At 49.2% G+C, this 16,104-nt stretch overlaps 49 non-coding genes across 49 annotated transcripts; all 49 read right to left on the reverse strand.

The window, feature by feature from the left end:
- Positions 1–277: 277 nt before the first annotated feature.
- Positions 278–359, reverse strand: TRNAS-GCU (transfer RNA serine (anticodon GCU)). Its single transcript has one exon. It is a non-coding gene; the product is annotated as a tRNA-Ser (tRNA).
- Positions 360–424: 65 nt separating this feature from the next.
- TRNAS-GCU (transfer RNA serine (anticodon GCU)) lies at positions 425–506 on the reverse strand. The gene has a single exon. It is a non-coding gene; the product is annotated as a tRNA-Ser (tRNA).
- Positions 507–912: 406 nt separating this feature from the next.
- TRNAS-GCU (transfer RNA serine (anticodon GCU)) lies at positions 913–994 on the reverse strand. Its single transcript has one exon. It is a non-coding gene; the product is annotated as a tRNA-Ser (tRNA).
- A 253-nt stretch (positions 995–1,247) lies between these two features.
- On the reverse strand, positions 1,248–1,329 carry TRNAS-GCU (transfer RNA serine (anticodon GCU)). The gene has a single exon. It is a non-coding gene; the product is annotated as a tRNA-Ser (tRNA).
- A 361-nt stretch (positions 1,330–1,690) lies between these two features.
- Positions 1,691–1,772, reverse strand: TRNAS-GCU (transfer RNA serine (anticodon GCU)). Its single transcript has one exon. It is a non-coding gene; the product is annotated as a tRNA-Ser (tRNA).
- Positions 1,773–1,836: 64 nt separating this feature from the next.
- TRNAS-GCU (transfer RNA serine (anticodon GCU)) lies at positions 1,837–1,918 on the reverse strand. Its single transcript has one exon. It is a non-coding gene; the product is annotated as a tRNA-Ser (tRNA).
- A 644-nt stretch (positions 1,919–2,562) lies between these two features.
- On the reverse strand, positions 2,563–2,644 carry TRNAS-GCU (transfer RNA serine (anticodon GCU)). The gene has a single exon. It is a non-coding gene; the product is annotated as a tRNA-Ser (tRNA).
- A 212-nt stretch (positions 2,645–2,856) lies between these two features.
- Positions 2,857–2,938, reverse strand: TRNAS-GCU (transfer RNA serine (anticodon GCU)). Its single transcript has one exon. It is a non-coding gene; the product is annotated as a tRNA-Ser (tRNA).
- A 65-nt stretch (positions 2,939–3,003) lies between these two features.
- On the reverse strand, positions 3,004–3,085 carry TRNAS-GCU (transfer RNA serine (anticodon GCU)). The gene has a single exon. It is a non-coding gene; the product is annotated as a tRNA-Ser (tRNA).
- A 350-nt stretch (positions 3,086–3,435) lies between these two features.
- On the reverse strand, positions 3,436–3,517 carry TRNAS-GCU (transfer RNA serine (anticodon GCU)). The gene has a single exon. It is a non-coding gene; the product is annotated as a tRNA-Ser (tRNA).
- Positions 3,518–4,023: 506 nt separating this feature from the next.
- On the reverse strand, positions 4,024–4,105 carry TRNAS-GCU (transfer RNA serine (anticodon GCU)). The gene has a single exon. It is a non-coding gene; the product is annotated as a tRNA-Ser (tRNA).
- Positions 4,106–4,170: 65 nt separating this feature from the next.
- On the reverse strand, positions 4,171–4,252 carry TRNAS-GCU (transfer RNA serine (anticodon GCU)). The gene has a single exon. It is a non-coding gene; the product is annotated as a tRNA-Ser (tRNA).
- Positions 4,253–4,317: 65 nt separating this feature from the next.
- On the reverse strand, positions 4,318–4,399 carry TRNAS-GCU (transfer RNA serine (anticodon GCU)). Its single transcript has one exon. It is a non-coding gene; the product is annotated as a tRNA-Ser (tRNA).
- A 65-nt stretch (positions 4,400–4,464) lies between these two features.
- Positions 4,465–4,546, reverse strand: TRNAS-GCU (transfer RNA serine (anticodon GCU)). Its single transcript has one exon. It is a non-coding gene; the product is annotated as a tRNA-Ser (tRNA).
- Positions 4,547–4,749: 203 nt separating this feature from the next.
- On the reverse strand, positions 4,750–4,831 carry TRNAS-GCU (transfer RNA serine (anticodon GCU)). Its single transcript has one exon. It is a non-coding gene; the product is annotated as a tRNA-Ser (tRNA).
- A 212-nt stretch (positions 4,832–5,043) lies between these two features.
- On the reverse strand, positions 5,044–5,125 carry TRNAS-GCU (transfer RNA serine (anticodon GCU)). Its single transcript has one exon. It is a non-coding gene; the product is annotated as a tRNA-Ser (tRNA).
- A 65-nt stretch (positions 5,126–5,190) lies between these two features.
- TRNAS-GCU (transfer RNA serine (anticodon GCU)) lies at positions 5,191–5,272 on the reverse strand. The gene has a single exon. It is a non-coding gene; the product is annotated as a tRNA-Ser (tRNA).
- Positions 5,273–5,337: 65 nt separating this feature from the next.
- TRNAS-GCU (transfer RNA serine (anticodon GCU)) lies at positions 5,338–5,419 on the reverse strand. The gene has a single exon. It is a non-coding gene; the product is annotated as a tRNA-Ser (tRNA).
- A 644-nt stretch (positions 5,420–6,063) lies between these two features.
- Positions 6,064–6,145, reverse strand: TRNAS-GCU (transfer RNA serine (anticodon GCU)). Its single transcript has one exon. It is a non-coding gene; the product is annotated as a tRNA-Ser (tRNA).
- A 65-nt stretch (positions 6,146–6,210) lies between these two features.
- On the reverse strand, positions 6,211–6,292 carry TRNAS-GCU (transfer RNA serine (anticodon GCU)). Its single transcript has one exon. It is a non-coding gene; the product is annotated as a tRNA-Ser (tRNA).
- Positions 6,293–6,357: 65 nt separating this feature from the next.
- TRNAS-GCU (transfer RNA serine (anticodon GCU)) lies at positions 6,358–6,439 on the reverse strand. The gene has a single exon. It is a non-coding gene; the product is annotated as a tRNA-Ser (tRNA).
- A 497-nt stretch (positions 6,440–6,936) lies between these two features.
- Positions 6,937–7,018, reverse strand: TRNAS-GCU (transfer RNA serine (anticodon GCU)). The gene has a single exon. It is a non-coding gene; the product is annotated as a tRNA-Ser (tRNA).
- Positions 7,019–7,083: 65 nt separating this feature from the next.
- On the reverse strand, positions 7,084–7,165 carry TRNAS-GCU (transfer RNA serine (anticodon GCU)). Its single transcript has one exon. It is a non-coding gene; the product is annotated as a tRNA-Ser (tRNA).
- Positions 7,166–7,515: 350 nt separating this feature from the next.
- Positions 7,516–7,597, reverse strand: TRNAS-GCU (transfer RNA serine (anticodon GCU)). The gene has a single exon. It is a non-coding gene; the product is annotated as a tRNA-Ser (tRNA).
- Positions 7,598–7,809: 212 nt separating this feature from the next.
- TRNAS-GCU (transfer RNA serine (anticodon GCU)) lies at positions 7,810–7,891 on the reverse strand. Its single transcript has one exon. It is a non-coding gene; the product is annotated as a tRNA-Ser (tRNA).
- A 350-nt stretch (positions 7,892–8,241) lies between these two features.
- On the reverse strand, positions 8,242–8,323 carry TRNAS-GCU (transfer RNA serine (anticodon GCU)). Its single transcript has one exon. It is a non-coding gene; the product is annotated as a tRNA-Ser (tRNA).
- Positions 8,324–8,535: 212 nt separating this feature from the next.
- Positions 8,536–8,617, reverse strand: TRNAS-GCU (transfer RNA serine (anticodon GCU)). The gene has a single exon. It is a non-coding gene; the product is annotated as a tRNA-Ser (tRNA).
- A 65-nt stretch (positions 8,618–8,682) lies between these two features.
- On the reverse strand, positions 8,683–8,764 carry TRNAS-GCU (transfer RNA serine (anticodon GCU)). The gene has a single exon. It is a non-coding gene; the product is annotated as a tRNA-Ser (tRNA).
- Positions 8,765–8,828: 64 nt separating this feature from the next.
- TRNAS-GCU (transfer RNA serine (anticodon GCU)) lies at positions 8,829–8,910 on the reverse strand. Its single transcript has one exon. It is a non-coding gene; the product is annotated as a tRNA-Ser (tRNA).
- Positions 8,911–8,975: 65 nt separating this feature from the next.
- Positions 8,976–9,057, reverse strand: TRNAS-GCU (transfer RNA serine (anticodon GCU)). The gene has a single exon. It is a non-coding gene; the product is annotated as a tRNA-Ser (tRNA).
- Positions 9,058–9,122: 65 nt separating this feature from the next.
- Positions 9,123–9,204, reverse strand: TRNAS-GCU (transfer RNA serine (anticodon GCU)). Its single transcript has one exon. It is a non-coding gene; the product is annotated as a tRNA-Ser (tRNA).
- A 497-nt stretch (positions 9,205–9,701) lies between these two features.
- Positions 9,702–9,783, reverse strand: TRNAS-GCU (transfer RNA serine (anticodon GCU)). The gene has a single exon. It is a non-coding gene; the product is annotated as a tRNA-Ser (tRNA).
- Positions 9,784–10,420: 637 nt separating this feature from the next.
- TRNAS-GCU (transfer RNA serine (anticodon GCU)) lies at positions 10,421–10,502 on the reverse strand. Its single transcript has one exon. It is a non-coding gene; the product is annotated as a tRNA-Ser (tRNA).
- A 351-nt stretch (positions 10,503–10,853) lies between these two features.
- Positions 10,854–10,935, reverse strand: TRNAS-GCU (transfer RNA serine (anticodon GCU)). Its single transcript has one exon. It is a non-coding gene; the product is annotated as a tRNA-Ser (tRNA).
- A 65-nt stretch (positions 10,936–11,000) lies between these two features.
- On the reverse strand, positions 11,001–11,082 carry TRNAS-GCU (transfer RNA serine (anticodon GCU)). Its single transcript has one exon. It is a non-coding gene; the product is annotated as a tRNA-Ser (tRNA).
- Positions 11,083–11,579: 497 nt separating this feature from the next.
- On the reverse strand, positions 11,580–11,661 carry TRNAS-GCU (transfer RNA serine (anticodon GCU)). Its single transcript has one exon. It is a non-coding gene; the product is annotated as a tRNA-Ser (tRNA).
- A 65-nt stretch (positions 11,662–11,726) lies between these two features.
- On the reverse strand, positions 11,727–11,808 carry TRNAS-GCU (transfer RNA serine (anticodon GCU)). Its single transcript has one exon. It is a non-coding gene; the product is annotated as a tRNA-Ser (tRNA).
- Positions 11,809–12,159: 351 nt separating this feature from the next.
- Positions 12,160–12,241, reverse strand: TRNAS-GCU (transfer RNA serine (anticodon GCU)). The gene has a single exon. It is a non-coding gene; the product is annotated as a tRNA-Ser (tRNA).
- A 65-nt stretch (positions 12,242–12,306) lies between these two features.
- TRNAS-GCU (transfer RNA serine (anticodon GCU)) lies at positions 12,307–12,388 on the reverse strand. Its single transcript has one exon. It is a non-coding gene; the product is annotated as a tRNA-Ser (tRNA).
- A 212-nt stretch (positions 12,389–12,600) lies between these two features.
- Positions 12,601–12,682, reverse strand: TRNAS-GCU (transfer RNA serine (anticodon GCU)). The gene has a single exon. It is a non-coding gene; the product is annotated as a tRNA-Ser (tRNA).
- Positions 12,683–12,893: 211 nt separating this feature from the next.
- On the reverse strand, positions 12,894–12,975 carry TRNAS-GCU (transfer RNA serine (anticodon GCU)). The gene has a single exon. It is a non-coding gene; the product is annotated as a tRNA-Ser (tRNA).
- Positions 12,976–13,040: 65 nt separating this feature from the next.
- TRNAS-GCU (transfer RNA serine (anticodon GCU)) lies at positions 13,041–13,122 on the reverse strand. The gene has a single exon. It is a non-coding gene; the product is annotated as a tRNA-Ser (tRNA).
- A 359-nt stretch (positions 13,123–13,481) lies between these two features.
- On the reverse strand, positions 13,482–13,563 carry TRNAS-GCU (transfer RNA serine (anticodon GCU)). The gene has a single exon. It is a non-coding gene; the product is annotated as a tRNA-Ser (tRNA).
- A 221-nt stretch (positions 13,564–13,784) lies between these two features.
- On the reverse strand, positions 13,785–13,865 carry TRNAS-GCU (transfer RNA serine (anticodon GCU)). Its single transcript has one exon. It is a non-coding gene; the product is annotated as a tRNA-Ser (tRNA).
- Positions 13,866–14,370: 505 nt separating this feature from the next.
- On the reverse strand, positions 14,371–14,452 carry TRNAS-GCU (transfer RNA serine (anticodon GCU)). Its single transcript has one exon. It is a non-coding gene; the product is annotated as a tRNA-Ser (tRNA).
- A 789-nt stretch (positions 14,453–15,241) lies between these two features.
- Positions 15,242–15,323, reverse strand: TRNAS-GCU (transfer RNA serine (anticodon GCU)). Its single transcript has one exon. It is a non-coding gene; the product is annotated as a tRNA-Ser (tRNA).
- Positions 15,324–15,388: 65 nt separating this feature from the next.
- TRNAS-GCU (transfer RNA serine (anticodon GCU)) lies at positions 15,389–15,470 on the reverse strand. Its single transcript has one exon. It is a non-coding gene; the product is annotated as a tRNA-Ser (tRNA).
- A 362-nt stretch (positions 15,471–15,832) lies between these two features.
- Positions 15,833–15,914, reverse strand: TRNAS-GCU (transfer RNA serine (anticodon GCU)). The gene has a single exon. It is a non-coding gene; the product is annotated as a tRNA-Ser (tRNA).
- Positions 15,915–15,978: 64 nt separating this feature from the next.
- Positions 15,979–16,060, reverse strand: TRNAS-GCU (transfer RNA serine (anticodon GCU)). Its single transcript has one exon. It is a non-coding gene; the product is annotated as a tRNA-Ser (tRNA).
- Between the last annotated feature and the right edge of the window lie 44 nt (positions 16,061–16,104).

The raw sequence follows: 16,104 nt of genomic DNA on the forward strand, positions 1-16,104 counted from the left end.
GAACCCACGCGGGCAATGCCCAACGGATTAGCAGTCCATCCCCTTTACCACACGGCCATCCCGCCCCCCTCGACACTCATCTTTCGCTTAAGTTAAATTGCAAAGGTTTAAAATGAAAAACAAGAAGGAGCGACGATGATTGAATTCGACCCCACGCGGGCAATGCCCAATGGATTAGCAGTCCATCGCCTTAACCACACGGCCATCCCGCCCCCCTCGACATCCATCTTTCGCTTAAGTTAAATTGCAAGGGTATAAAATGAAAAACACGAATGAGCGACGTGGATGGGATTCGAACCCACGCGGGCAATGCCCAATGGATTAGCAGTCCATCGGCTTAACCATTTTGCCACCCCGTCCCCGTCTTCATCCATCTATCGCTTAAGTTACATTGCAAAGGATAAAAATTAAAAACAAAAATATGCGACGGGGATGGGATTCGAACCCACGCGGGCAATGCCCAATGGATTAGCAGTCCATCGGCTTAACCATTCGGCCACCCCGTCCCCGTCCCCGTCTTCATCCATCTATCGCTTAAGTTAAATTGCAAAGGATAAAAATGAAAAACAAGAATGAGCGACGTGGATGAAATTCGAACCCACGCAGGCAATGCCCAACGGATTAGCAGTCCATCGCCTTAACCACACGGCCATCCCGCCCCCCTCGACATCCATCTTTCGCTTAAGTTACATTGCAAAGGATAAAAATGAAAAACAAGAATATGCGACGGGGATGGGACTCGAACGCACGCGGGCAAAGTCCAATGGATTAGCAGTCCATCGCCTTAACCACTCGGCCACCCCAATGGATTAGCAGCCCATCGCCTTAACCATTCGGCCACCCCGTCCCCGTCTTCATCCATCTATCGCTTAAGTTACATTGCAAAGGATAAAAATGAAAAACAAGAATATGCGACGGGGATGGGATTCGAACCCACGCGGGCAATGCCCAATGGATTAGCAGTCCATCGGCTTAACCATTCGGCCACCCCGTCCCCGTCTTCTTCCATCTATCGCTTAAGTTAAATTGCAAAGGATAAAAATGAAAAACAAGAATGAGCGACGGGGATGAAATTCGAACCCACGCAGGCAATGCCCAACGGATTAGCAGTCCATCGCCTTAACCACACGGCCACCCCAATAGATTAGCAGCCCATCGCCTGAACCATTCGGCCACCCCGTCCCCGTCTTCATCCATCTATCGCTTAAGTTAAATTGCAAAGGATAAAAATGAAAAACAAGAATGAGCGACGGGGATGGAATTCGAACCCACGCGGGAAATGCCCAATGGATTAGCAGTCCATCGCCTTAACCACTCGGCCACCCCGTCCCCGTCGTCATCCATCTATCGGTTAAGTTACATTGCAAAGGATAAAAATGAAAACAAAAAGAATGAGCGACGGGGATGAAATTCGAACCCACGCGGGCAATGCCCAACGGATTAGCAGTCCATCGCCTTAACCACACGGCCATCCCGCCCCCCCTCGACATCCATCTTTCGCTTAAGTTAAATTGCAAAGGATAAAAATGAAAAACAAGAATGAGCGACGGGGATGAAATTCGAACCCACGCGGGAAATGCCCAACGGATTAGCAGTCCATCGCCTTAGCCACACGGCCATCCCGCCCCCCTCGACATCCATCTTTCGCTTAAGTTAAATTGCAAAGGATAAATATGAAAACAAGAATGATCGACGGGGATGGGATTCGAACCCACGCGGGCAATGGCCAACGGATTAGCAGTCCATCGCCTTAACCACACGGCCATCCCGCCCCCCTCGACATCCATCTTTCGCTTAAGTATAATTGCAAAGGATAAAAATGAAAACAAGAATGATCGACGGGGATGGGATTCGAACCCACGCGGGCAATGCCCAATGGATTAGCAGGCCATCGCCTTAACCACTCGGCCACCTCGTCCCCGTCGTCATCCATCTATCGCTTAAGTTACATTCCAAAGGATAAAAATGAAAAACAAGATGAACGACGGGGATGGGATTCGAACCCACGCGGGCAATGCCCAATGGATTAGCAGTCCATCGCCTTAACCACCCCGCCCCCCTCGACATCCATCTTTCGCTTAAGTTAAATTGCAAGGGTTTAAAATGAAAAACAAGAATGAACGACGGGGATGGAATTCGACCCCACGCGGGCAATGCCCAATGGATTAGCAGTCCATCGCCTTAACCACACGGCCATCCCGCCCCCCTCGACATCCATCTTTCGCTTAAGTTAAATTGCAAGGGCTTAAAATGAAAAACAGGAATGAGCGACGATGATGGAATTCGACCCCACGCGGGCAATGCCCAATGGATTAGCAGTCCGTCGCCTTAACCACACGGCCATCCCGCCCCCCTCGACATCCATCTTTCGCTTAAGTTAAATTGCAAGGGCTTAAAATGAAAAACAAGAATGAGCGACGATGATGGAATTCGACCCCACGCGGGCAATGCCCAATGGATTAGCAGTCCGTCGCCTTAACCACACGGCCATCCCGTTCCCCTCAACATCCATCTATCGCTTAAGTTAAATTGGAAAGGATAAAAATGACAAACTAGAATGAGCGACGGGGATGGGATTCGACCCCACGCGGGCAATGCCCAATGGATTAGCAGTCCATCGCCTTAACCACACGGCCATCCCGCCCCCCTCGACATCCATCTTTCGCTTAAGTTAAATTGCAAGGGCTTAAAATGAAAAACAAGAATGAGCGACGATGACGGAATTCGACCCCACGCGGGCAATGCCCAATGGATTAGCAGTCCGTCGCCTTAACCACACGGCCATCCCGCCCCCCTCGACATCCATCTTTCGCTTAAGTTAAATTGCAAGGGCTTAAAATGAAAAACAAGAATGAGCGACGGGGATGGGATTCGAACCCACGCGGGCAATGCGCAATGGATTAGCAGTCCATCGCCTTAACCACTCGGCCACCCCGTCACCTTTACCATTCATCTATCGCTTAATTTAAATTGCAAAGGATAAAAATGAAAAACAACAATGAGCGACGGGGATGGGATTCGAACCCACGCGGGCAATGCCCAATGGATTAGCAGTCCATCGGCTTAACCATTCGGCCACCCCGTCCCCGTCTTCATCCATCTTTCGCTTAAGTTAAATTGCAAAGGATAAAAATGAAAAGAAGAATGATCGACGGGGATGGGATTCGAACCCACGCGGGCAATGCCCAATGGATTAGCAGTCCATCGCCTTAACCACTTCGCCCCCCTTGACATCCATCTTTCGCTTAAGTTAAATTGCAAGGGTTTAAAATGAAAAACAAGAATGAACGACGGGGATGGAGTTCGACCCCACGCGGGCAATGCCCAATGGATTAGCAGTCCATCGCCTTAACCACACGGCCATCCCGCCCCCCTCGACATCCACCTTTCGCTTAAGTTAAATTGCAAGGGTTTAAAATGAAAAACAAGAATGAACGACGGGGATGGGTTTCGAACCCACGCGGGCAATGCCCAATGGATTAGCAGTCCATCGTCTTAACCACTCGGCCACCCCGCCCCCCTCGACATCCATCTTTCGCTTAAGTTAAATTGCAAGGGTTTAAAATGAAAAACAAGAATGAGCGACGATGATGGAATTCGACCCCACGCGGGCAATGCCCAATGGATTAGCAGTCCGTCGCCTTAACCACACGGCCATCCCGCCCCCCTCGACATCCATCTTTCGCTTAAGTTAAATTGCAAGGGCTTAAAATGAAAAACAAGAATGAGCGACGATGATGGAATTCGACCCCACGCGGGCAATGCCCAATGGATTAGCAGTCCGTCGCCTTAACCACACGGCCATCCCGCCCCCCTCGACATCCATCTTTCGCTTAAGTTAAATTGCAAGGGCTTAAAATGAAAAACAAGAATGAGCGACGATGATGGAATTCGACCCCACGCGGGCAATGCCCAATGGATTAGCAGTCCGTCGCCTTAACCACACGGCCATCCCGCCCCCCTCGACATCCATCTTTCGCTTAAGTTAAATTGCAAGGGCTTAAAATGAAAAACAAGAATGAACGACGGGGATGGGATTCGAACCCACGCGGGCAATGCGCAATGGATTAGCAGTCCATCGCCTTAACCACTCGGCCACCCCGTCACCTTTACCATTCATCTATCGCTTAATTTAAATTGCAAAGGATAAAAATGAAAAACAACAATGAGCGACGGGGATGAGATTCGAACCCACGCGGGCAATGCGCAATGGATTAGCAGTCCATCGCCTTAACCACTCGGCCACCCCGTCACCTTTACCATTCATCTATCGCTTAATTTAAATTGCAAAGGATAAAAATGAAAAACAACAATGAGCGACGGGGATGGGATTCGAACCCACGCGGGCAATGCGCAATGGATTAGCAGTCCATCGCCTTAACCACTCGGCCACCCCGTCACCTTTACCTTTCATCTATCGCTTAATTTAAATTGCAAAGGATAAAAATGAAAAACAACAATGAGCGACGGGGATGGGATTCGAACCCACGCGGGCAATGCCCAATGGATTAGCAGTCCATCGGCTTAACCATTCGGCCACCCCGTCCCCGTCTACATCCATCTTTCGCTTAAGTTAAATTGCAAAGGATAAAAATGAAAACAAGAATGATCGACGGGGATGGGATTCGAACCCACGCGGGCAATGCCCAATGGATTAGCAGTCCATCGCCTTAACCACTTCGCCCCCCTTGACATCCATCTTTCGCTTAAGTTAAATTGCAAGGGTTTAAAATGAAAAACAAGAATGAACGACGGGGATGGGTTTCGAACCCACGCGGGCAATGCCCAATGGATTAGCAGTCCATCGTCTTAACCACTCGGCCACCCCGCCCCCCTCGACATCCATCTTTCGCTTAAGTTAAATTGCAAGGGTTTAAAATGAAAAACAAGAATGAGCGACGATGATGGAATTCGACCCCACGCGGGCAATGCCCAATGGATTAGCAGTCCGTCGCCTTAACCACACGGCCATCCCGCCCCCCTCGACATCCATCTTTCGCTTAAGTTAAATTGCAAGGGCTTAAAATGAAAAACAAGAATGAACGACGGGGATGGGATTCGAACCCACGCGGGCAATGCGCAATGGATTAGCAGTCCATCGCCTTAACCACTCAGCCACCCCGTCACCTTTACCATTCATCTATCGCTTAATTTAAATTGCAAAGGATAAAAATGAAAAACAACAATGAGTGACGGGGATGGGATTCGAACCCACGCGGGCAATGCGCAATGGATTAGCAGTCCATCGCCTTAACCACTCGGCCACCCCGTCACCTTTACCATTCATCTATCGCTTAATTTAAATTGCAAAGGATAAAAATGAAAAACAACAATGAGCGACGGGGATGGGATTCGAACCCACGCGGGCAATGCCCAATGGATTAGCAGTCCATCGGCTTAACCATTCGGCCACCCCGTCCCAGTCTTCATCCATCTTTCGCTTAAGTTAAATTGCAAAGGATAAAAATGAAAACAAGAATGATCGACGGGGATGGGATTCGAACCCACGCGGGCAATGCCCAATGGATTAGCAGTCCATCGCCTTAACCACTTCGCCCCCCTTGACATCCATCTTTCGCTTAAGTTAAATTGCAAAGGTTTAAAATGAAAAACAAGAATGAACGACGGGGATGGAATTCGACCCCAAGCGGGCAATGCCCAATGGATTAGCAGTCCGTCGCCTTAACCACACGGCCATCCCGCCCCCCTCGACATCCATCTTTCGCTTAAGTTAAATTGCAAGGGTTTAAAATGAAAAACAAGAATGAGCGACGATGATGGAATTCGACCCCACGCGGGCAATGCCCAATGGATTAGCAGTCCGTCGCCTTAACCACACGGCCATCCCGCCCCCCTCGACATCCATCTTTCGCTTAAGTTAAATTGCAAGGGCTTAAAATGAAAAACCAGAATGAGCGACGATGATGGAATTCGACCCCACGCGGGCAATGCCCAATGGATTAGCAGTCCGTCGCCTTAACCACACGGCCATCCCGCCCCCCTCGACATCCATCTTTCGCTTAAGTTAAATTGCAAGGGCTTAAAATGAAAAACAAGAATGAACGACGGGGATGGGATTCGAACCCACGCGGGCAATGCGCAATGGATTAGCAGTCCATCGCCTTAACCACTCGGCCACCCCGTCACCTTTACCATTCATCTATCGCTTAATTTAAATTGCAAAGGATAAAAATGAAAAACAACATTGAGCGACGGGGATGGGATTCGAACCCACGCGGGCAATGCGCAATGGATTAGCAGTCCATCGCCTTAACCACTCGGCCACCCCGTCACCTTTGCCATTCATCTATCGCTTAATTTAAATTGCAAAGGATAAAAATGAAAAACAACAATGAGCGACGGGGATGGGATTCGAACCCACGCGGGCAATGCCCAATGGATTAGCAGTCCATCGGCTTAACCATTCGGCCACCCCGTCCCCGTCTTCATCCATCTTTCGCTTAAGTTAAATTGCAAAGGATAAAAATGAAAACAAGAATGATCGACGGGGATGGGATTCGAACCCACGCGGGCAATGCCCAATGGATTAGCAGTCCATCGCCTTAACCACTTCGCCCCCCTTGACATCCATCTTTCGCTTAAGTTAAATTGCAAAGGTTTAAAATGAAAAACAAGAATGAACGACGGGAATGGAATTCGACCCCAAGCGGGCAATGCCCAATGGATTAGCAGTCCGTCGCCTTAACCACACGGCCATCCCGCCCCCCTCGACATCCATCTTTCGCTTAAGTTAAATTGCAAGGGCTTAAAATGAAAAACAAGAATGAGCGACGATGATGGAATTCGACCCCACGCGGGCAATGCCCAATGGATTAGCAGTCCGTCGCCTTAACCACACGGCCATCCCGCCCCCCTCGACATCCATCTTTCGCTTAAGTTAAATTGCAAGGGCTTAAAATGAAAAACAAGAATGAACGACGGGGATGGGATTCGAACCCACGCGGGCAATGCGCAATGGATTAGCAGTCCATCGCCTTAACCACTCGGCCACCCCGTCACCTTTACCTTTCATCTATCGCTTAATTTAAATTGCAAAGGATAAAAATGAAAAACAACAATGAGCGACGGGGATGGGATTCGAACCCACGCGGGCAATGCCCAATGGATTAGCAGTCCATCGGCTTAACCATTCGGCCACCCCGTCCCCGTCTACATCCATCTTTCGCTTAAGTTAAATTGCAAAGGATAAAAATGAAAACAAGAATGATCGACGGGGATGGGATTCGAACCCACGCGGGCAATGCCAAATGGATTAGCAGTCCATCGCCTTAACCACTTCGCGCCCCTTGACATCCATCTTTCGCTTAAGTTAAATTGCAAGGGTTTAAAATGAAAAACAAGAATGAACGACGGGGATGGAATTCGACCCCACTCGGGCAATGCCCAATGGATTAGCAGTCCATCGCCTTAACCACACGGCCATCCCGCCCCCCTCGACATCCATCTTTCGCTTAAGTTAAATTGCAAGGGTTTAAAATGAAAAACAAGAATGAACGACGGGGATGGGATTCGAACCCACGCGGGCAATGCCCAATGGATTAGCAGTCCATCGTCTTAACCACTCGGCCACCCCGCCCCCCTCGACATCCATCTTTCGCTTAAGTTAAATTGCAAGGGTTTAAAATGAAAAACAAGAATGAGCGACGATGATGGAATTTGACCCCACGCGGGCAATGCCCAATGGATTAGCAGTCCATCGCCTTAACCACTCGGCCACCCCGTCACCTTTACCATTCATCTATCGCTTAATTTAAATTGCAAAGGATAAAAATGAAAAACAACAATGAGCGACGGGGATGGGATTCGAACCCACGCGGGCAATGCCCAATGGATTAGCAGTCCATCGCCTTAACCACTCGGCCACCCCGTCCCCGTCGTCATCCATCTATCGCTTAAGTTACATTCCAAAGGATAAAAATGAAAAACAAGATGAACGACGGGGATGGGATTCGAACCCACGCGGGCAATGCCCAATGGATTAGCAGTCCATCGCCTTTACCACTTCGCCCCCCTTGACATCCATCTTTCGCTTAAGTTAAATTGCAAGGGTTTAAAATGAAATACAAGAATGAACGACGGGGATGGAATTCGACCCCACGCGGGCAATGCCCAATGGATTAGCAGTCCATCGCCTTAACCACACGGCCATCCCGCCCCCCTCGACATCCATCTTTCGCTTAAGTTAAATTGCAAGGGTTTAAAATGAAAAACAAGAATGAACGACGGGGATGGGATTCGAACCCACGCGGGCAATGCCCAATGGATTAGCATTCCATCGTCTTAACCACTCGGCCACCCCGCCCCCCTCGACATCCATCTTTCGCTTAAGTTAAATTGCAAGGGTTTAAAATGAAAAACAAGAATGAGCGACGATGATGGAATTCGACCCCACGCGGGCAATGCCCAATGGATTAGCAGTCCGTCGCCTTAACCACACGGCCATCCCGCCCCCCTCGACATCCATCTTTCGCTTAAGTTAAATTGCAAGGGCTTAAAATGAAAAACAAGAATGAACGACGGGGATGGGATTCGAACCCACGCGGGCAATGCGCAATGGATGAGCAGTCCATCGCCTTAACCACTCGGCCACCCCGTCACCTTTACCATTCATCTATCGCTTAATTTAAATTGCAAAGGATAAAAATGAAAAACAACAATGAGCGACGGGGATGGGATTCGAACCCACGCGGGCAATGCCCAATGGATTAGCAGTCCATCGGCTTAACCATTCGGCCACCCCGTCCACGTCTGCATCCATCTTTCGCTTAAGTTAAATTGCAAAGGATAAAAATGAAAACAAGAATGATCGACGGGGATGGGATTCGAACCCACGCGGGCAATGCCCAATGGATTAGCAGTCCATCGCCTTAACCACTCGGCCACCCCGTCCCCGTCGTCATCCATCTATCGGTTAAGTTACATTGCAAAGGATAAAAATGAAAAACAAGAATATGCGACGGGGATGGGACTCGAACCCACGCGGGCAATGCGCAATGGATTAGCAGTCCATCGCCTTAACCACTCGGCCACCCCGTCACCTTTACCATTCATCTATCGCTTAATTTAAATTGCAAAGGATAAAAATGAAAAACAACAATGAGCGACGGGGATGGGATTCGAACCCACGCGGGCAATGCCCAATGGATTAGCAGTCCATCGGCTTTACCATTCGGCCACCCCGTCCCCGTCTTCATCCATCTTTCGCTTAAGTTAAATTGCAAAGGATAAAAATGAAAACAAGAATGATCGACGGGGATGGGATTCGAACCCACGCGGGCAATGCCCAATGGATTAGCAGTCCATCGCCTTAACCACTTCGCCCCCCTTGACATCCATCTTTCGCTTAAGTTAAATTGCAAGGGTTTAAAATGAAAAACAAGAATGAACGACGGGGATGGAATTCGACCCCACGCGGGCAATGCCCAATGGATTAGCAGTCCGTCGCCTTAACCACACGGCCATCCCGCCCCCCTCGACATCCATCTTTCGCTTAAGTTAAATTGCAAGGGCTTAAAATGAAAAACAAGAATGAGCGACGATGATGGAATTCGACCCCACGCGGGCAATGCCCAATGGATTAGCAGTCCGTCGCCTTAACCACACGGCCATCCCGCCCCCCTCGACATCCATCTTTCGCTTAAGTTAAATTGCAAGGGCTTAAAATGAAAAACAAGAATGAACGACGGGGATGGGATTCGAACCCACGCGGGCAATGCGCAATGGATTAGCAGTCCATCGCCTTAACCACTCGGCCACCCCGTCACCTTTACCATTCATCTATCGCTTAATTTAAATTGCAAAGGATAAAAATGAAAAACAACAATGAGCGACGGGGATGGGATTCGAACCCACGCGGGCAATGCCCAATGGATTAGCAGTCCATCGGCTTAACCACTTCGCCCCCCTTGACATCCATCTTTCGCTTAAGTTAAATTGCAAGGGTTTAAAATGAAAAACAAGAATGAACGACGGGGATGGAATTCGACCCCACGCGGGCAATGCCCAATGGATTAGCAGTCCATCGCCTTAACCACACGGCCATCCCGCCCCCCTCGACATCCATCTTTCGCTTAAGTTAAATTGCAAGGGTTTAAAATGAAAAACAAGAATGAACGACGGGGATGGGATTCGAACCCACGCGGGCAATGCCCAATGGATTAGCATTCCATCGTCTTAACCACCCCGCCCCCCTCGACATCCATCTTTCGCTTAAGTTAAATTGCAAGGGTTTAAAATGAAAAACAAGAATGAGCGACGATGATGGAATTCAACCCCACGCGGGCAATGCCCAATGGATTAGCAGTCCGTCGCCTTAACCACACGGCCATCCCGCCCCCCTCGACATCCATCTTTCGCTTAAGTTAAATTGCAAGGGCTTAAAATGAAAAACAAGAATGAACGACGGGGATGGGATTCGAACCCACGCGGGCAATGCGCAATGGATTAGCAGTCCATCGCCTTAACCACACGGCCATCCCGCCCCCCTCGACATCCATCTTTCGCTTAAGTTAAATTGCAAGGGTTTAAAATGAAAAACAAGAATGAACGACGGGGATGGGATTCGAACCCACGCGGGCAATGCCCAATGGATTAGCATTCCATCGTCTTAACCACCCCGCCCCCCTCGACATCCATCTTTCGCTTAAGTTAAATTGCAAGGGTTTAAAATGAAAAACAAGAATGAGCGACGATGATGGAATTCAACCCCACGCGGGCAATGCCCAATGGATTAGCAGTCCGTCGCCTTAACCACACGGCCATCCCGCCCCCCTCGACATCCATCTTTCGCTTAAGTTAAATTGCAAGGGCTTAAAATGAAAAACAAGAATGAACGACGGGGATGGGATTCGAACCCACGCGGGCAATGCGCAATGGATTAGCAGTCCATCGCCTTAACCACTCGGCCACCCCGTCACCTTTACCATTCATCTATCGCTTAATTTAAATTGCAAAGGATAAAAATGAAAAACAACAATGAGCGACGGGGATGGGATTCGAACCCACGCGGGCAATGCCCAATGGATTAGCAGTCCATCGGCTTTACCATTCGGCCACCCCGTCCCCGTCTTCATCCATCTTTCGCTTAAGTTAAATTGCAAAGGATAAAAATGAAAACAAGAATGATCGACGGGGATGGGATTCGAACCCACGCGGGCAATGCCCAATGGATTAGCAGTCCATCGCCTTAACCACTTCGCCCCCCTTGACATCCATCTTTCGCTTAAGTTAAATTGCAAGGGTTTAAAATGAAAAACAAGAATGAACGACGGGGATGGAATTCGACCCCACGCGGGCAATGCCCAATGGATTAGCAGTCCGTCGCCTTAACCACACGGCCATCCCGCCCCCCTCGACATCCATCTTTCGCTTAAGTTAAATTGCAAGGGCTTAAAATGAAAAACAAGAATGAGCGACGATGATGGAATTCGACCCCACGCGGGCAATGCCCAATGGATTAGCAGTCCGTCGCCTTAACCACACGGCCATCCCGCCCCCCTCGACATCCATCTTTCGCTTAAGTTAAATTGCAAGGGCTTAAAATGAAAAACAAGAATGAACGACGGGGATGGGATTCGAACTCACGCGGGCAATGCGCAATGGATTAGCAGTCCATCGCCTTAACCACTCGGCCACCCCGTCACCTTTACCATTCATCTATCGCTTAATTTAAATTGCAAAGGATAAAAATGAAAAACAACAATGAGCGACGGGGATGGGATTCGAACCCACGCGGGCAATGCCCAATGGATTAGCAGTCCATCGGCTTAACCATTCGGCCACCCCGTCCCCGTCTTCATCCATCTTTCGCTTAAGTTAAATTGCAAAGGATAAAAATTAAAACAAGAATGATCGACGGGGATGGGATTCGAACCCACGCGGGCAATGCCCAATGGATTAACAGTCCATCGCCTTAACCACTTCGCCCCCCTTGACATCCATCTTTCGCTTAAGTTAAATTGCAAGGGTTTAAAATGAAAAACAAGAATGAACGACGGGGATGGAATTCGACCCCACTCGGGCAATGCCCAATGGATTAGCAGTCCATCGCCTTAACCACACGGCCATCCCGCCCCCCTCGACATCCATCTTTCGCTTAAGTTAAATTGCTAAGGGTTTAAAATGAAAAACAAGAATGAACGACGGGGATGGGATTCGAACCCACGCGGGCAATGCCCAATGGATTAGCATTCCATCGTCTTAACCACTCGGCCACCCCGCCCCCCTCGACATCCATCTTTCGCTTAAGTTAAATTGCAAGGGTTTAAAATGAAAAACAAGAATGAACGACGGGGATGGGATTCGAACCCACGCGGGCAATGCCCAATGGATTAGCATTCCATCGTCTTAACCACTCGGCCACCCCGCCCCCCTCGACATCGATCTTTCGCTTAAGTTAAATTGCAAGGGTTTAAAATGAAAAACAAGAATGAGCGACGATGATGGAATTCGACCCCACGCGGGCAATGCCCAATGGATTAGCAGTCCGTCGCCTTAACCACTCGGCCATCCCGCCCCCCTCGACCTCCATCTTTCGCTTAAGTTAAATTGCAAAGGATAAAAATGAAAAACAAGAATGAGCGACGGGGATGAAATTCGAACCCACGCGGGCAATGCCCAATGGATTAGCAGTCCATCGCCTTAACCACTCGGCCACCCCGTCCCCGTCGTAATCCATCTATCGCTTAAGTTACATTGCAAAGGATAAAAATGAAAAACAAGAATATGCGACGGGGATGAAATTCGAACCCACGCGGGAAATGCCCAACGGATTAGCAGTCCATCGCCTTAACCACACGGCCATCCCGCCCCCGTCGACATCCATCTTTCGCTTAAGTTAAATTGCAAAGGATAAAAATGAAAACAAGAATGATCGACGGGGATGGGATTCGAACCCACGCGGGCAATGCCCAATGGATTAGCAGTCCATCGCCTTAACCACTCGGCCACCCCGTCCCCGTCGTCATCCATCTATCGGTTAAGTTACATTGCAAAGGATAAAAATGAAAAACCAGAATATGCGACGGGGATGGGACTCGAACGCACGCGGGCAAAGTCCAATGGATTAGCAGTCCATCGCCTTAACCACTCGGCCATCCCGCCCCCCTCGACATCCATCTTTCGCTTAAGTTAAATTGCAAAGGATAAAAATGAAAAACAAGAATGAGCGACGGGGATGAAATTCGAACCCACGCGGGCAATGCCCAATGGATTAGCAGTCCATCGCCTTAACCACACGGCCATCCCGTTCCCCTCAACATCCATCTATCGCTTAAGTTAAATTGGAAAGGATAAAAATGAAAAACAAGAATGAGCGACGGGGATGGAATTCGACCCCACGCGGGCAATGCCCAATGGATTAGCAGTCCATCGCCTTAACCACACGGCCATCCCGTTCCCCTCAACATCCATCTATCGCTTAAGTTAAATTGGAAAGGATAAAAATGACAAACTAGAATGAGCGACGGGGATGGGATTCGAACCCACGCGGGCAATGCCCAATGGATTAGCAGTCCATCGCCTTAACCACTCGGCCACCCCGTCCCCCTCGTCCCCCTCGACATCCATCTTTCGCTTAAGTTAAATTGCAAAGGATAAAAATGAAAAACAAGAATGAGCGACGGGGATGAAATTCGAACCCACGCGGGCAATGCCCAACGGATTAGCAGTCCATCGCCTTAACCACACGGCCATCCCGCCCCCCTCGACATCCATCTTTCGCTTAAGTTAAATTGCAAAGGATAAAAATGAAAAACAAGAATGAGCGACGGGGATGGGATTCGAACCCACGCGGGCAATGCCCAATGGATTAGCAGTCCATCCCTTAACCACTCGGCCACCCCGTCCCCGTGGTCATCCATCTATCGCTTAAGTTACATTGCAAAGGATAAAAATGAAAAACAAGAATATGCGACGGGGATGGGACTCGAACGCACGCGGGCAAAGTCCAATGGATTAGCAGTCCATCGCTTTAACCACTCGGCCATCCCGTTCCCCTCAACATCCATCTATCGCTTAAGTTAAATTGCAAAGGATAAAAATGAAAAACAAGAATGAGCGACGGGGATGGGATTCGAACCCACGCGGGCAATGCGCAATGGATAAGCAGTCCATCCCTTAACCACTCGGCCACCCCGTCCCCGTGGTCATCCATCTATCGCTTAAGTTACATTGCAAAGGATAAAAATGAAAAACAAGAATATGCGACGGGGATGGGACTCGAACGCACGCGGGCAAAGTCCAATGGATTAGCAGTCCATCGCTTTAACCACTCGGCCAACCCGTCCCCGTGGTCATCCATCTATCGCTTAATTTAAATTGCAAAGGATAAAAATGAAAAACAAGAATATGCGACGGGGATGGGATTCGAACCCACGCGGGCAATGCCCAATGGATTAGCAGTGCATCGCCTTAACCACTCGGCCACCCCGTTCCCATCTTCATCCATTTATCGCTTAAGTTAAATTGCAAAGGATAAAAATGAAAAACAAGAATGAGCGACGGGGATGAAATTCGAACCCACGCGGGCAATGCCCAACGGATTAGCAGTCCATCGCCTTAACCACACGGCCATCCCGCCCCCCTCGACATCCATCTTTCGCTTAAGTTAAATTGCAAAGGATAAAAATGAAAAACAAGAATGAGCGACGGGGATGGGATTCGAACCCACGCGGGCAATGCGCAATGGATAAGCAGTCCATCCCTTAACCACTCGGCCCGTCCCCGTGGTCATCCATCTATCGCTTAACTAACATTGCAAAGGATAAAAATGAAAAACAAGAATATACGACGGGGATGGGACTCGAACGCACGCGGGCAAAGTCCAATGGATTAGCAGTCCATCGCTTTAACCACTCGGCCACCCCGTTCCCATCTTCATCCATTTATCGCTTAAGTTACATTGCAAAGGATAAAAATGAAAACAAAAAGAATGAGCGACGAGGATGAAATTCGAACCCACGCGGGCAATGCCCAACGGATTAGCAGTCCATCGCCTTAACCACACGGCCATCCCGTTCCCCTCAACATCCATCTATCACTTAATTTAAATTGCAAAGGATAAAAATGAAAAACAACAATAAGCGACGGGGTGGGGATTCGACCCCATGCGGGCAATGCCCAATGGATTACCAGTCCATCGCCTTACCCACCCCGTCCCCCTCAACATCTATCTATCGCTCAAGTTAAATTGCAAAGGATAAAAATCAAAAACAACAATGAGCGACGAAGATGGGATTCGAACCCACGCGGGCAAGGCCCAATGGATTAGCAGTCCATCGCCTTAACCACTCGGCCACCCCGTCCCCGCTGGAATACATCTATCGCTTAAGTTACATTGCAAAGGATAAAAATGAAAAACAAGAATATGCGACGGGGATGGGATTCGAAACCACGCGGGCAATGTCCAATGGATAAGCAGTCCATCGCCTTTACCACTCGGCCACCCCGTCCCCGTCGCCATCCATCTATCGCTTAAGTTAAATTGCAAAGGATAAAAATGAAAAAAAAAAAAGAATGAGCGACGGGGATGAAATTCGAACCCACGCGGGGAATGCCCAACGGATTAGCAGTCCATCGCCTTTACCACACGGCCATCCCGCCCCCCTCGACACTCATCTTTCGCTTAAGTTAAATTGCAAAGGTTTAAAATGAAAAACAAGAATGAGCGACGATGATGGAATTCGACCCCACGCGGGCAATGCCCAATGGATTAGCAGTCCATCGCCTTAACCACACGGCCATCCCGCCCCCCCGGGATCCATCTTTCGCTTAAGTTAAATTGCAAGGGTATAAAATGAAAAACACGAATGAGCGACGGGGATGGGATTCGAACCCACGCGGGCAATGCCCAATGGATTAGCAGTCCATCGCCTTAACCACACGGCCATCCCGCCCCCCCGGGATCCATCTTTCGCTTAAGTTAAATTGCAAGGGTATAAAATGAAAAACACGAATGAGCGACGGGGATGGGATTCGAACCCACGCGGGCAATGCCCAATGGATTAGCAGTCCATCGCCTTAACCACACGGCCATCCCGCCCCCCCGGGATCCATCTATCGCTTAAGTTACATTGCAAAGGATAA

Source organism: Leiobunum rupestre, chromosome 4 (genome assembly GCF_980474605.1).
Source record: "Leiobunum rupestre chromosome 4, qqLeiRupe1.1.hap1, whole genome shotgun sequence".
NCBI lineage: Eukaryota > Metazoa > Arthropoda > Arachnida > Opiliones > Sclerosomatidae > Leiobunum > Leiobunum rupestre.